We start from the raw sequence: 13,287 nt of genomic DNA, 5'->3' as shown, positions 1-13,287 counted from the left end.
TGAATGGCGGAGCAGGCTCAGGGTGCAATCTGACATGCTCCCGCTCCTAATTATGTTCTTATGTTATTCACATAGATTGGGGTGAACGTTGACCTGATATATTTTGTGATGCGTATGTAAACAGTTAACCATTAGCGTAGTTCTGAGCTCAGAGCGAGGAATGCCTGCAGCTGAACCTCATCGTGTTCAGCATGTTAAATTTGTATAGAACCTTGGCTAGACAACATTTGGCTAGACTTTCCACTTCACCTCACTGGGCTAGTGCCCATATATCGCCCAAAATGTCCTATCGCCCATTTTGACTCAAAAGTGGAAAGTTAGGTTATAACATCGCCGGAAAATTGTGCCCTCAAATTTCGGCTCACATCGCCGAAGTGATCGCCCGCACATCACCCAGTCCAACTTCGTCACATCGCCGGGCTGATCACTCGCCGAGAATATGCTGGAGAATAGTTGCTTTTCCCGGGCTTTTCTCACAGAACCCTGCACTACGGACACCATTTTGGAGTATCGGAGGAGGAGTTTAGTGAGGGGGTCAATCGTAGAGGTTGCAGAAAACTGAGGTGTGGACATACGAGGAGACCTTACAACTGAAGAACTTACAAGGAAAAGCAATCTTACTTCAACTTGTCTGATAAGCGCAGCCTCCAAAGGCATGCGTTCCGAAAGGAGGTCATCGATGTGATAAGTCAGCTCATCAAGGGGGATCTGCAGCCTAACAGCACCATCAGGACTGCACTGCCTGTTCAGATAAAGGTTACTGTGGCACTATCCTTCTACGCATTGGCCTCCTTTCAGGTTGCAGTTGGCAACATCTGTGGTATATCTTACCATGCCACACACTGCTCCATTCGACAGGTGACTCAAGCTCTTTACGATCGCAGGATGAACTTTATAAGCTTCCCTATGACCACGGAGGCATAGACTGGGAGGGCTTTGGGTTTCTTGAGAATACAAACTTCCCCAAGGTGCAGGGAGCAATAGACTGCACACATATCGCCCTGAAAGCACCTTTACAGAATGCGGAGGTGTTTCGTAACTGAAAGGGATTTCACTCGCTGAATGTGCAGTTCGTTATCGACCACAACCAAATTATCATGGCAGTTAATGCTAATTTTCCAGGCAGCACCCATGATGCACACATCCTACGTAAGAGTGCTGTCTCTGACCTGTTTGACAGTTAGCCACAAGGTCATGGTTGGTGTTATGTTCAGAACATATCCACAGGACTATATCGCAAGCTCAAACTGTTGTGACCTTGGTCTCTTTATTCAGACTTCAGAGTGAGGAAGCAGCATGGTGAATCACCTTTTATACCTGATTGCCCCAGGGTGCACAAGTGACCCTTAGGTCTCCCATGGGTGTGCCCCATGGTGGCAAGTCTTATATTTGGGTAAGGTTTCAATACATAGATAACATCACTCCCCCCCAAAAGTATTATTGTACAAGTTATTTGCAAGTTGAGGCGATTGGCGCCTGCACCCGGGGTCGATCGCCTGGGTTGAAGTCTTGACATGGTGGGTTAGTCCTTGTGGTTGACGGTGAAGTTGATCATGTTGATGGGTCGCTGGGTGTCAGGTCCTTATGGTGTAGTTCCTGGTTATCTGTTGTCCGCAGTTTGGTCTTGTCCCACTGCTTTACTCGTTACCCAGTACATGGTTTCACAATCAAAAACTCCATTTTCATCACATACACTCCATTCCCCTCCTTGGCTAATGCGGTGCTAGCGGCCCGACTGGGGCCCTGAACATGGTCTACATCACCTATTCGGATGTCGTGTGGAGGGGCCGTGCACTTATGGAGCATTCGCTGCTGCTGGCATGCGGAATGCTCGGTTCTGAGTGATTCAGTCTGATGATTGCGTAACACCCAGGCTAGCGGGGTCTGCAGGGAGTCCACCGTGGCACGCATGGTGTTAGGTTTAGTGATTTTGGCGCTGAGCCCGAGGTCTGGCAAGCCCAGGATGGCTGCAATGGCCTTGAAACTTTCGGTGGTGGCGGGAGGCCGAGTGGTCCCCATTGGGCCGTAGTATGGGGGCCCCGGACCACCGACTGCATGTAGCCGCCCTGCCTTGCAACGTTGGGATGGGTCTATCATCTTTTTGGTGAATAGGTTGTCACTTCCATCTAGCAGTTTACCTTTGGTAGGCGGTAACATGGGATCTTGGCTGGTCCAGGTCCTAAGCTGGGGGGCCGTTATGGTTGACCCCTCGCTTTCTAGCACTTCCACGACCGCGAGTGGGTCTGCAGGATGTGCCGTTTCCACCCCGAGGATGGACAACGGTGGCCAACTGAGAGCATGGGTGCTGCTCTCTGTGCCTGGCCCGTGGCGAATCATGTTACAGTGCACAGTGTTAGACATTCTCGAAACAACGCATCGATAATGGTGCCTCTGCTCTCCCAAGCTTGTGGGATGAGCAGCTTGTCTGACTCTTTATTCCCGTAAATACTGGCTGATATTTTGTTTAACTTATTTGATAGCTGTTCAATCATTTGGGGTTCGCCCGCTACTTTGGCTTGCTGTACAACACACCCGATCCCGTGTGATAACACATCACTTGTTACAAGTACTTTGTCAGATACATATACAACCGGTTGGTGTTTGCCCGCTGCTTTGGCTTGTTATAAAAGGTACCCCCAACCACATACAAAGATACATCATTGGCCGCGAAAGACCGCTCGCACGGGTTATATAGTGCACATAATTTATTTGAGCGTGGTGAGTTCCTGGCCTTCACCGCGGCCGCCCCTTTATCTTTGCCCCGAACCCAGTCGTCTTCTTTGCTGGGTGACATATTCCTCCGTTCCGTTGCGGCAACCTTGTGTGGTCTGGACGCTCTCTCATCCCATGGTCTGGACGCTCTCTCATCCCATGGTCTGGACTCTCTCTCGTCCCGTGGCCTAGACGCACCTTCGTCCCGTGGTCTGGGCGCCTTCTCATCCCGTGGTCTGGACTCTCTCTCGTCCCGTGGCCTAGACGCACCTTCGTCCCGTGGTCTGGGCGCCTTCTCATCCCGTGGTCTGGACACCCTCTCGTCCGTGTCCATGATGCCAACTGCCGTGATCTTCCTCCCCCAAGTATTTTGCCCCTGGCGTTGGGAACATGCATTCAGATCGTTTGGCCGGAGTCCCACTCCGCATGATCGACCTGGAGCTTCTTCCATCGTCGGGAAGGGGCCGTCGGCTTCGGGTGGTGGGTACCGCGCCTGTACCACTACTCAGTTAAACTTTATCTTTTCGTGGTTGTGATGAGTGGCCTGTGCCTCAGGGATCTGCAAATGGATCTGCACTTTGATGACTGGTTCAGCTGAAAGAGGGGGTTTGCTTGGCCTTTGGGAAAGAGGGGGTTTGCTTGGCCTTTGGGAAAGAAAGGCCTCATTCGCCGGAAAGGGTACGCAGAGGTCTTCCCTGTTCCATCGAATCTTCCACATCCACCTCCTGCCAAGCAGCATTGGCCCATCACCTGAAACAACCCACAGTGATAATTCGTGCACTGCTCCCTCATGGAATACCCTTATGTCTGCACTACCAATAGCTGGTATCAGTTCCTTGGTGTAAGTGCGCAGCTTTGCCTGAATCGGGATCAGCTCGGGTCGTTTGGCTTCGTCGCTCCACAGCCTCTCAAAAACCTTCTGGTTCATGACTGATTGACTCGCCCCTGTGTCTAGTACCATGGAGACTGGAGTGCCGTTAAGTTCAACTTTTAACTTTATCGGAGGGCTTTTGGTGGTGAAAGTGTGTATCCCATATACTCTTCATCAAGTTCAATTGCCTCTTCTGCTCGTTCATCGTGATCCTTGCTGGATCGGTCGTCCTCTCCTGACTCTGCCACGGGTGAGTCAGAGATCGATTGCACATTCTCTGGAGGTAGCCCTTGTTCCACAGCCCTTGAACACATAGGGTTTGAATCGACATTGATGAGTTTTATGGCTGCCCCCGCAGCGCCAACGTGGGTCTAATTGATACACATTCATGCCTCACGGCGGATTCTGAGTCACTCTAGACCTAGGTCTGGCCTCTGCAACCATGTGGGCTCTGCCCTGTGCTGTTCTGCCTGCTGCAAACATTATTTTTTGCACGGTGCTTGCCGGTGAGATTCGATTCTGTGAAGGTATCTTTTTCAGGCTATTGCTCGTGGATATGAAGGCTTGGGCTATCGTGATGGCCTTGCTCAGATCTAGGGATTCGGCAGACAGCAGTTTGCAAAGGATGACGTGGTGGCCAATTCCAAACAGGAAAAAGTCCCGCAACATTTCCCCCAAGTAATAGGTCCTGACTAGACAGTATAAATGCACACGAGGCCCATACTTGAGAGAAAGTCACTCTGTGACCAGTTACCTTTATTACCAAGACCTCAAGAGACAGACGGTGGGTGGAGCTTCGCCTTTAATACCTGAAAGTCCAGGTTAGGAGTGTCTCCCACAAGTTCGCCCCCTGTGGTCAATGTTCTCAAGGTGTACAACTTAGGTCAGCTTATAGATAGGTTATAATGACAGTTGGATACATGACATTACCTCCCCCCTCCAAAGCCTTATTGGGATCACAGGTTAAGTCTCTCTGGTGGTTTACGCTCTCTTGTAGAATGCTTGAGTTAGGGCTCCAATTGTTGGGCGCTGGCTTGAGTGTCTGTTGTTTGTGGTGTCTTAAGCCTGTCCGGACTGCCCACAGTGACTGGGCTCTCCTCCACTTGGTTCCGGTGTTCGGTCATCTGTGGTGGAGTAAACTCTACGTCGTGTTCATCCTCTGCTTCTTCTATGGGGTTGCTGAACCTCCTTTTAGTTTGATCCATGTGTTTGCGGCAGAGTTGTCCATTGGTAAGTTTAACTACCAAAACCCTATTCCCCTTTTTGGCCATCACAGTGCCTGCAAGCCATTTGGGCCCTGCAGCATAATTAAGGACAAAAACAGGGTCATTGACAGTAATACATCACGCCCTCGCATTCCTGTCATGGTAGGCACGTTGTGACTGACACCTGCTCTCAACAATTTCTTTCATAGTAGGGTGTAAGAGGGTTTTGAGTGTCCTTTTCATTAGCAACTCTGCGGGTGGAATCCCTGTGAGCGAGTGTGGTCGGGATCTATTGGCCAACAGGAGGCGTGATAAGTAGGGAACCCCCTTGGATGCCGAGCATCCCCTGTTTGATTATCTGCACTGCTCGTTCCGCCTGGCCGTTTGAGGCCGGCTTGAACGGTGCCATTCTGGCATGGTTGATTCCAGTGCTGGAATTTAGTGCTTGTGAAGCATGGGCCATTGTCGCTGGCCAAGACATCCAGTAGACCATGGGCGGTGAACATTGCGCTTAGACTTTCTACCGTGGCAGAGGATGTGCTTGAATTTAAAATGGCACACTCAATCCATTTGGAGTAGGCGTCTACTACAACCAAAAACATTTTTCCCATGAAAGGACCTGCACAGTCCACATGGATGCTTGGCGGGCCAGGACTAGGGGCTAAGGGGGGCTTCCCTGGGTGCTTTGTCCAGCTGGGCACACGTGTTGCACCAGCGAACACGAAGTTCCAGGTCTGCATCTATCCCTGGCCACCAAACTTGTGACCTGGCAATTGCCTTCATCATGACAATGCCCAGGTACTCATTGTGAAGTTCTCTGATAAACACCTTTTTGCTCTTCTGGGGCATGACTACTCGGTTTCCCCACAGTCGGCAATCGACCTGAATTAAGAGTTCATCCTTGCGCCTATGAAACCCCATACGTGGCTGCCCAGTCCCCATTCAGGACACATTTCTTAACTAAAGACAGTAGCGGGTCTTTATTTGTCCAGACTTTAATCTGACGGGCCGTCACAGGTGAGCCTTCGCTTTCGAAAACTTCAACAGCCATGACCATCGCCGCATTATACTCAGCTGCGCCCTCAGTGGTGGCTAGTGGGAGCCTGCTGAGTGCATCAGTTTTCAGTACCCGGTCTGTGCCAAATTGTGTAGTCATAGGCAGCTAACATAAGTGCCCACGTCTGTGTGGGCCGATGCATTCGCATTTATGGCCTTGTTGTCGGCCAAAAGGGACGTTAGGGGTTTGTGATCTGTCTCCAGCTCAAATTTCCTGCCAAACAAGTACTGTTGCTTTTTTTTTTACTGCATATACACATGCTAGCGCTTACTTTTCTACCATCCCGTAGCCCCTTTCTGCCTGAGGCATAAGCTACCGGCTGTAACTGACCATTGGCATTCACATGCTGTAACACACACCCAACCCCATAGGACGACGGATCGCACGTTAAAACTAGTTTCTTACACGGGTCATATGACGTTAACAGTTTGTTGGAGCATAACAAAATGAGTGCTCTTTCAAAAGCCCTTTCCTGGCTGTCCCCCCAGACCCAATCACAACCTTTGCATAGGAGCATGTGTAGCGGCTCGAACAGCGTGCTCAATTTGGGAAGAAAGTTACCAAAATAGTTCAGGAGCCCCAGGAATGAATGCAGCTCCGTTGAGTTACAGGGTCTTGGTGCTCTCTGAATCGCTTCCATTTGGATCCCGTCTGCTGCTACCCTGCTCCCCAGGAATTCTACCTCTGGAGCAAAGAAGACACACTTCACCTTTTCCAGTCGCAGCCCTACCCAGTCCATAGAAACATAGAAAATAGGTGCAGGAGTAGGCCATTTAGCCCTTCGAGCCTGCACCGCCATTCAAAAAGATCATGGTTGATCATTCCCTCAGTACCCCTTTCCTGTTCTCTCCATAACCCTTGATCCCTTTAGCCATAAAGGGCCATATCTAACTCCCTCTTGAATATATCCAATGAACTGGCATCAACAACTCTCTGTGGCAGGGAATTCCACAGGTTAACAACTCTGAGTGAAGAAGTTTCTACTCATCTCAGTCCTAAATGGCCTAACCCTTATCATAAGACTATGTCCGCTGGTTCTGGACTTCCCCCACATTGGGAACATTCTTCCAGCATCTAACCTGTCCAGTCCCGTCAGAATCTTTTATGTTTCTATGAGATCCCCTCTCATCCTTCTAAACTCCAGTGAATAAAGGCCCAGTTGATCCAGTCTCTCCTCATATGACAGTCCAGCCATCCCTGGAATCAGGCTGGTGAACCTTCATGGCACTCCCTCAATAGCAAGAATGTCCTTCCTCAGATTAAGAGACAAACCTGAACACAATATTTCAGTTTGTGGAGGTGTTCTTCAGTATCGCGACCCGTGATGAGGATGTCGTCTTGAAAAACCACCGTCCTTGGAATCGACTTGGAGGCTTTCCATATTTCGCTGAAAGATCGCGGCGGCCGAACGAATCCCGAAAGAACATCTGTTATATTCAAACAACCCCTTGTGTGTCGTGATGGTGGTCAGCTTCTTCGACTCACTCGCCAGCTCCTGATTCATATAAGCTGAGGTCAGGACCAATTTTGAAAAAAGTTTGCCACCGGATAGCGTCGCAAAGAGATCCTCCGCTCTCGGTAGCGGGTACTGGTCTTGGAGTGACACCCGATTGATGATGGCCTTGTAATCACCACATAGCCTGACCGACCCATCCGCCTTGAGCACTGGCACAATCGGGCTTGCCCAATTACTGAATTCGACTGGAGAGATGATGCCTTCCCTCAGCAGGCTGTCCAATTCACATCCTATCTTTTCCCGCATCACGTACGGCACCGCTCTGGCCTTGTGGTGTACTGGCCTGGCGTCTGGGTTTATGTGAATCACTACTTGGCCCCCATGTAAGTGCTGATGCCGGGTTGAAATAATAAAAGTCAAATTTGTCCAGAACCTGTGAGCATGATACTCGCTCCACAGAAGAAATTGCATTGACATTGCCCCATTTCCAGTTCATGACAGCAAACCAACTCCTCCCCAGTAGTGCGGGACCGTCCTCCGGGACAATCCAGAGTGGCAACCTGTTCTCCGAATCTTTGTGGGTCACGACTACTGTGACGCTGCCTGGCACCAGAATGATCTCCTCTGTATATGTCTGTAGCAATAATTTTGGCCTCCTGACCTTGGACACCCAGAACTTGTCGAACTGTTTGATACTCATCAGGGATTGGCTGGCCCCCGTGTCCAGCTCCATTAATACTGGGATGCCTTTGAGGAGCACTTTCATCATTATCAGTGGCGTCCTGGTATATGAACTGTATATGTGCTCTACATGAACTCGCTGAACTTCAGCTTCCAGTGATTTCCCCCAGTATTCATTTGGCCTTGTAGGGCTTACATTGGGCCCGTCCTCCTCGTACATCAACCTGGCTGCAGGCTTCCTGCACATATATGCCTAGTGACCGCTGACGTTGCAGTTTCTGCAGGTATATTGCTGATACCTGCAAGCCCTGGCTGGGTGTTTGCCTCCACAACTCCAGCATGAGCTGGAGGCCCCCTTGTTGGAAAAAAAAAAAGGTGCATTACCAGTCGATCGTCTCTGTCTCTGTAACTATCCTTAGCGCACCATTAACAGGTGTTTATGGCCCCATTATCAATTACGATCGCATGAATCGCCGTTCAGCTAGCCATTTTCTCTGTTGAATTCCCCCTTTGGGTTCAACTGCATGCTGGGGCATGTCTGATTGCCCTTGTCTGCCTAGAGAACTGTGTGCCGTGTTAACAATGTTGACTCCCCAGTCGTTTGCTGCAATTGAGCAAGAATTTTGCCATAAATCATTCTGGTCTCTTCCTCCCGAGATAATTGTCTGGGCTATCAGGTCAAGTCTTTGGTCTCAATCAGTTTCCTGACAACCCCAGCATGCCCGATGCCCTCAATAAAAAAAGTCTTGCAGCAGCTCAGAACTTACATAGGCTCGCCATTCGCCGAAGATCTGCCACGAAGTCTGTAACGCTTTGCCCTTCTCGCAGCCGGTGCGTGTAAAACCAGTGTCTTGCCATGTGCATGCTGCTCACCGGTTTAAGGTGTTCCTCAATCAACTTACTGAGCTCTTCGAACGTCTTGTCCGCCGGCTTCTCTGGCGCTAGAAGGTCCTTCATCCGGGAGTACGTTCTGGATCCACAAACCGTCAGGAGATGAGCCCTGCATTTGTCAGCCAAATCCTGTCCCAACCATTCCTTAGCGACAAAACTTTGCTGTAGTCTCAATAAAGTCATCCCAATCACCACCAACACAGTACCTCTCTTCTGTGCTGCTAGTGGCCATGTTTGAAATCCCAGTTTCTCGTCGCCAATAATAGGTCCTTACTATACAGTATAAATGCACACGAGGCCTATGCTTGAGAGAAAGTCACTGTGACCAGTTACTTTATTACCAAGACCTCAAGAGACAGATGGTGGGTGGAGCTTCCCCTTTTATACCGGAAAGTCCAGGTTAGGAGTGTCTCCCACAAGTTCGCCCTGTGGTCAATGTTCTCAAGGTGTACAACTTAGGTCAGCTTATACATGGGTTATAATGACAGGATCCTGCAAAGTCACACTGCCCTGCAAGGTGTGTTAGGTTGGCGACAAAACTCGCCGCGTTCTGGCCCTCGGAGCGACGGTGCGTGTAAAAGCAGTACCTGGCCATCAGGATGCTCTCCTTTGGCTTGAGATGTTCCTTAGCCAGCGTATACAGCTCTGCATAAGATCTATCCATTATTTGACTAGTGCCAGCAAGCTTTTTAGGAGGCCATATACCGATGACCCACATACGGTGAGGAGAATCGCCCTGCGCTTGGCCTCCGTCTCAGCATTGTCCAATTCATTGGTCACAAAGTACTGGTCGAGGCGCTCAATGAAGGCTTCCCAATCATCACTCTCAACTAATCTCAAGAATACCAATGGCAGCCATTACCATGTGAAAGTTCGTGATCCATTACTCGTCGCCAATTTGTTACGTTCAGAATAAATCCACAGGACTATATCGCAAGCTCAAACTGTTGTGACCTTGGTCTCTTTACTTCAGACTCCAGAGTGAGGAAGCAGAACGATGAGTCACCTTTTATACCTGCTTGCCCCAGGGTGCACAGGTGATCCTTAGGTCTCCCATAGGTATGCCCCGTGGTGACAAGTCTTAGATTTGGGTAAGGTCTACATACATAACAGTTGGATGCTTGCAGATAAAGGATATGGCCTTGCCAGCTGGCTCACGACCCCCCTGCGTAATCTTGTTACTGAAGCCGAGAAGCGTTACAACGAAAGCCACATCGAAAAGACAATTGGAGTCCTAAAGCAGCATTTCAGATGCCTGGACCACTCTGGAGGCAGCCTACAGTACCATCCTAACCAGTTCACTGAGTTTATTGTGGTGTGTTGCATGTTACATAACCTAGCTATAGGAGAGGACAACATTTGCCAGATGGGGTTCTGGGCCAACCTCAAGAAAGATTTAAGGCAAAAAGAGATAGACGATGAGGAGCAGGATGAGGAGGAGGCTGATGAGCACCTCGGAGAGGACAATCAACCTGGCGGTGAACCCACGCCCATCCGCAAGACTGGAAAAACCCTGTGGGAATTAAGCGGCTGCAAATCTGTTGCGTCAGCAGCTCATAAATGAACGCTTTGCATGAACTTACATTGTTTACAGTCACAGTTACGGTTACCACAAAACAATGGTTGCGTTTTGTTGAGTTACATGATATCCTTTCCTGGTCAGCCATTGTTTACGTTGATATGTTATTATAAGAAAATGCACAACAATTGTAAATTGTAACATGTAATAAAAAAATTTTACTCAAACAAAATTTATATTTTAACAAAAACCCAAACAACCCAACAACCTACCCAACCACCCCAAACCACACCAGTAACAATAACAAATATTGGTGGCAGCGGTCTGCTCACACATCTCCGAGCATCTGCTGCGACACCCTGGAGTAGGCCTCCATGAAGGCCACAAACGGCAGGCGATGGCTGCGATTTATCACCACGGTCTCCTCGCACAGTTGAGCCATCCACGTGATCGGCCGGGGTAGGCGCGTGCTCTACGCGCTGACGCAACCTCCATGGGGTCTGCGAGGGCACTAATGCTCACCTTGGCATCGCCATCTGCATGGCACTTGTCCCGCTGCTTCTTCTGTCGAAGATACCGACGTAATGGCCGCAGGACCCACAGGTGAATCGAGCAGAGGTAGAGGTAGCTAGGTGCATTCACCTCAGTTTCCACTTCCTCCTCCTCCTCCTCAGGCTCGGTAGTGTCATCCTCCTCCTCCCCCCCCACCAGTGTTGAGGACCACCTGCAACGGTGCAGGTTCAGGTCTTGCCTCGCTGCGCATTAGTGTTGTGGGACCTGCAAAACACAATTGAGCGTATTGGAACAGAAGGGTACAAATTCTTGCGCTGCGCTGGCATACGAAGGAGGTGAATCACTACAATAAATTAGACCAAGAGATGTTAAATAACAATGCATCATATGTTAGTATATATGGTAGCACATCTAGGCGGAATTGAGTAACAGAGTTGTGGAGGCAGGATTAGTCTGAGATAGACAGATTGATTAAAAGGAGCATGCATTTGGAAATTGTAATGAAATGACATCACATTTCTTTAACTCTGCTTGATACATTACTCATGTGACATATCAGAGGGCTCTGCAGCACCATGGGAGGTGGCCGCTTGACTGCGGCTCCCAACCAGAGCCGCAGCACTCTCCTCGATCCTACCTCGTGACTGCAAGGCAGTTGTGCTCCCTCCCGTGTGCCTCTGTTGGGCCCTGTTGTTCGATATCTTCCTCTGCAAAAGTTGCAAAGTGCATGGCATAAGCTGTATGGTACAGATACTATCATGGAAAGACATTTTCACAGTTATAACTAATATCGGGGATAGGAGCTAATGATTGACAAACATATCTCTCTGATACAAACGCCATTGAGGTTGGCAATGTCAGACGCTAATGTACAAAAGCGTCCCACTGTACAAAATATATTTCAATCCAGGAGATTTATTACAATTATAATTACAATGTTCATTAATACAATATAAAATCTGTACTTACTCCTGCTGATGCAACCAGGCTGTTCCAACACTTGTAGCATTGGTCGAGCCCCCACGCCTCATGGGAAGCCAATGAGACAATGTCGGAAATCTTCACCCATATTTTCCTGTAGGGTGGGGTGGAGGCTTCCCACTGCCACCCCGGGTTAACTCACCCCACCCAGCGTACACCTCAACGAGGGCCTCATTCGCTTCATCTGAGAAGGGCTTTGCCCTTTTGCGACGCCCCTCTGCAGTCTACGAAGAGGAGGACATTGTATTTTATTTGCATTTTGTATGTACCTTTTCAAATTTCTTATTTGGCTTATTAATATTATTCTCTTATCAATATTATCTTTTTTTCCAAAAAGTCATTTCTTTCTCTTTCCTCCTTTAATCACTTTCTTTCCTCACCTGCCAGAAGTGCCTCATGGATGATCCATCTCAGCTTTCTCCTGAGGTCCGCACCATCACAGAAGCCAGTCTTCAGCCAATTCAATTGACACGATATCAAGAAACAGCTGCGCGCACTGGATACAGCAAAGACTATGGACCCCAACAACATCCCAGCTGTCCTGAACACTTGTTCTCCAGAACTAACAACGCCTCTAATTAAGCTGTTCCTGTACAGCTACAACACTGGCATCTACTCAACAATGTGGAAAACTGCCCAGGTATGTCCTGTCCACAAAAGGAGGACAAATCCAATCCAGCAAATTACTGCCCCATCAGTGTACTCTCAAGCATCAGCAAAGTGATTGAAGGTGTCATCGACTGCTATCAAATGCCGCTTACTCACAAATAATCTGTTCACAGATGCTCAGTTTGGTTTCGGACAGGACCACTCGGCTACAGACCTCATTACAAACATTGACAAAAGAGCTGAATTCCAGAGGTAAGATTTGAATGACTGCCCTTGATATCAAGGCAGCAGTTGACTGAATGTAGCATTATGGAGCCCTGGCAATATTGAAGTCAATGGGAATCAGGGGGGAAACTCTCCACTAGCTGGAGTCATACCTAGCATAAAGGAAGATTGTTGGAGGTCAATCATCTCAGCCACAGCACATAGCTGCAGGAGTTCCTCAGGGCAGTGTCCTAGGCCCAACCCTCTTCAGCTGTTTCATTAATGACCTTCCCTCCATCATACGATCAGAAGTGGGGATATTCGCTGATGATTGCAGTGTTCAGTTTGATTTGCAACTCCAGAAAATGAAGCAGTCCACACCCACATTCAGCAAGACTAGGACAACATTCAGGCTTGGGCTTGATACATGGCAAGCAACTGATACGTGGCAAGTAACATTTGCGCCACACAGGTGGCAGGCAATGACTATCTCTAACAAGAGAGAGTCTAACCACCTGGCCTTGCTTTCAACAGCATTACCATTGCCGAATACCCAAATATTAATACCTGGGAGTCACCATTGACAAG

This window comes from Pristiophorus japonicus, chromosome 4 (genome assembly GCF_044704955.1).
Source record: "Pristiophorus japonicus isolate sPriJap1 chromosome 4, sPriJap1.hap1, whole genome shotgun sequence".
Lineage (NCBI taxonomy): Eukaryota > Metazoa > Chordata > Chondrichthyes > Pristiophoridae > Pristiophorus > Pristiophorus japonicus.
Note: the sequence above shows the minus strand (reverse complement) of the source record.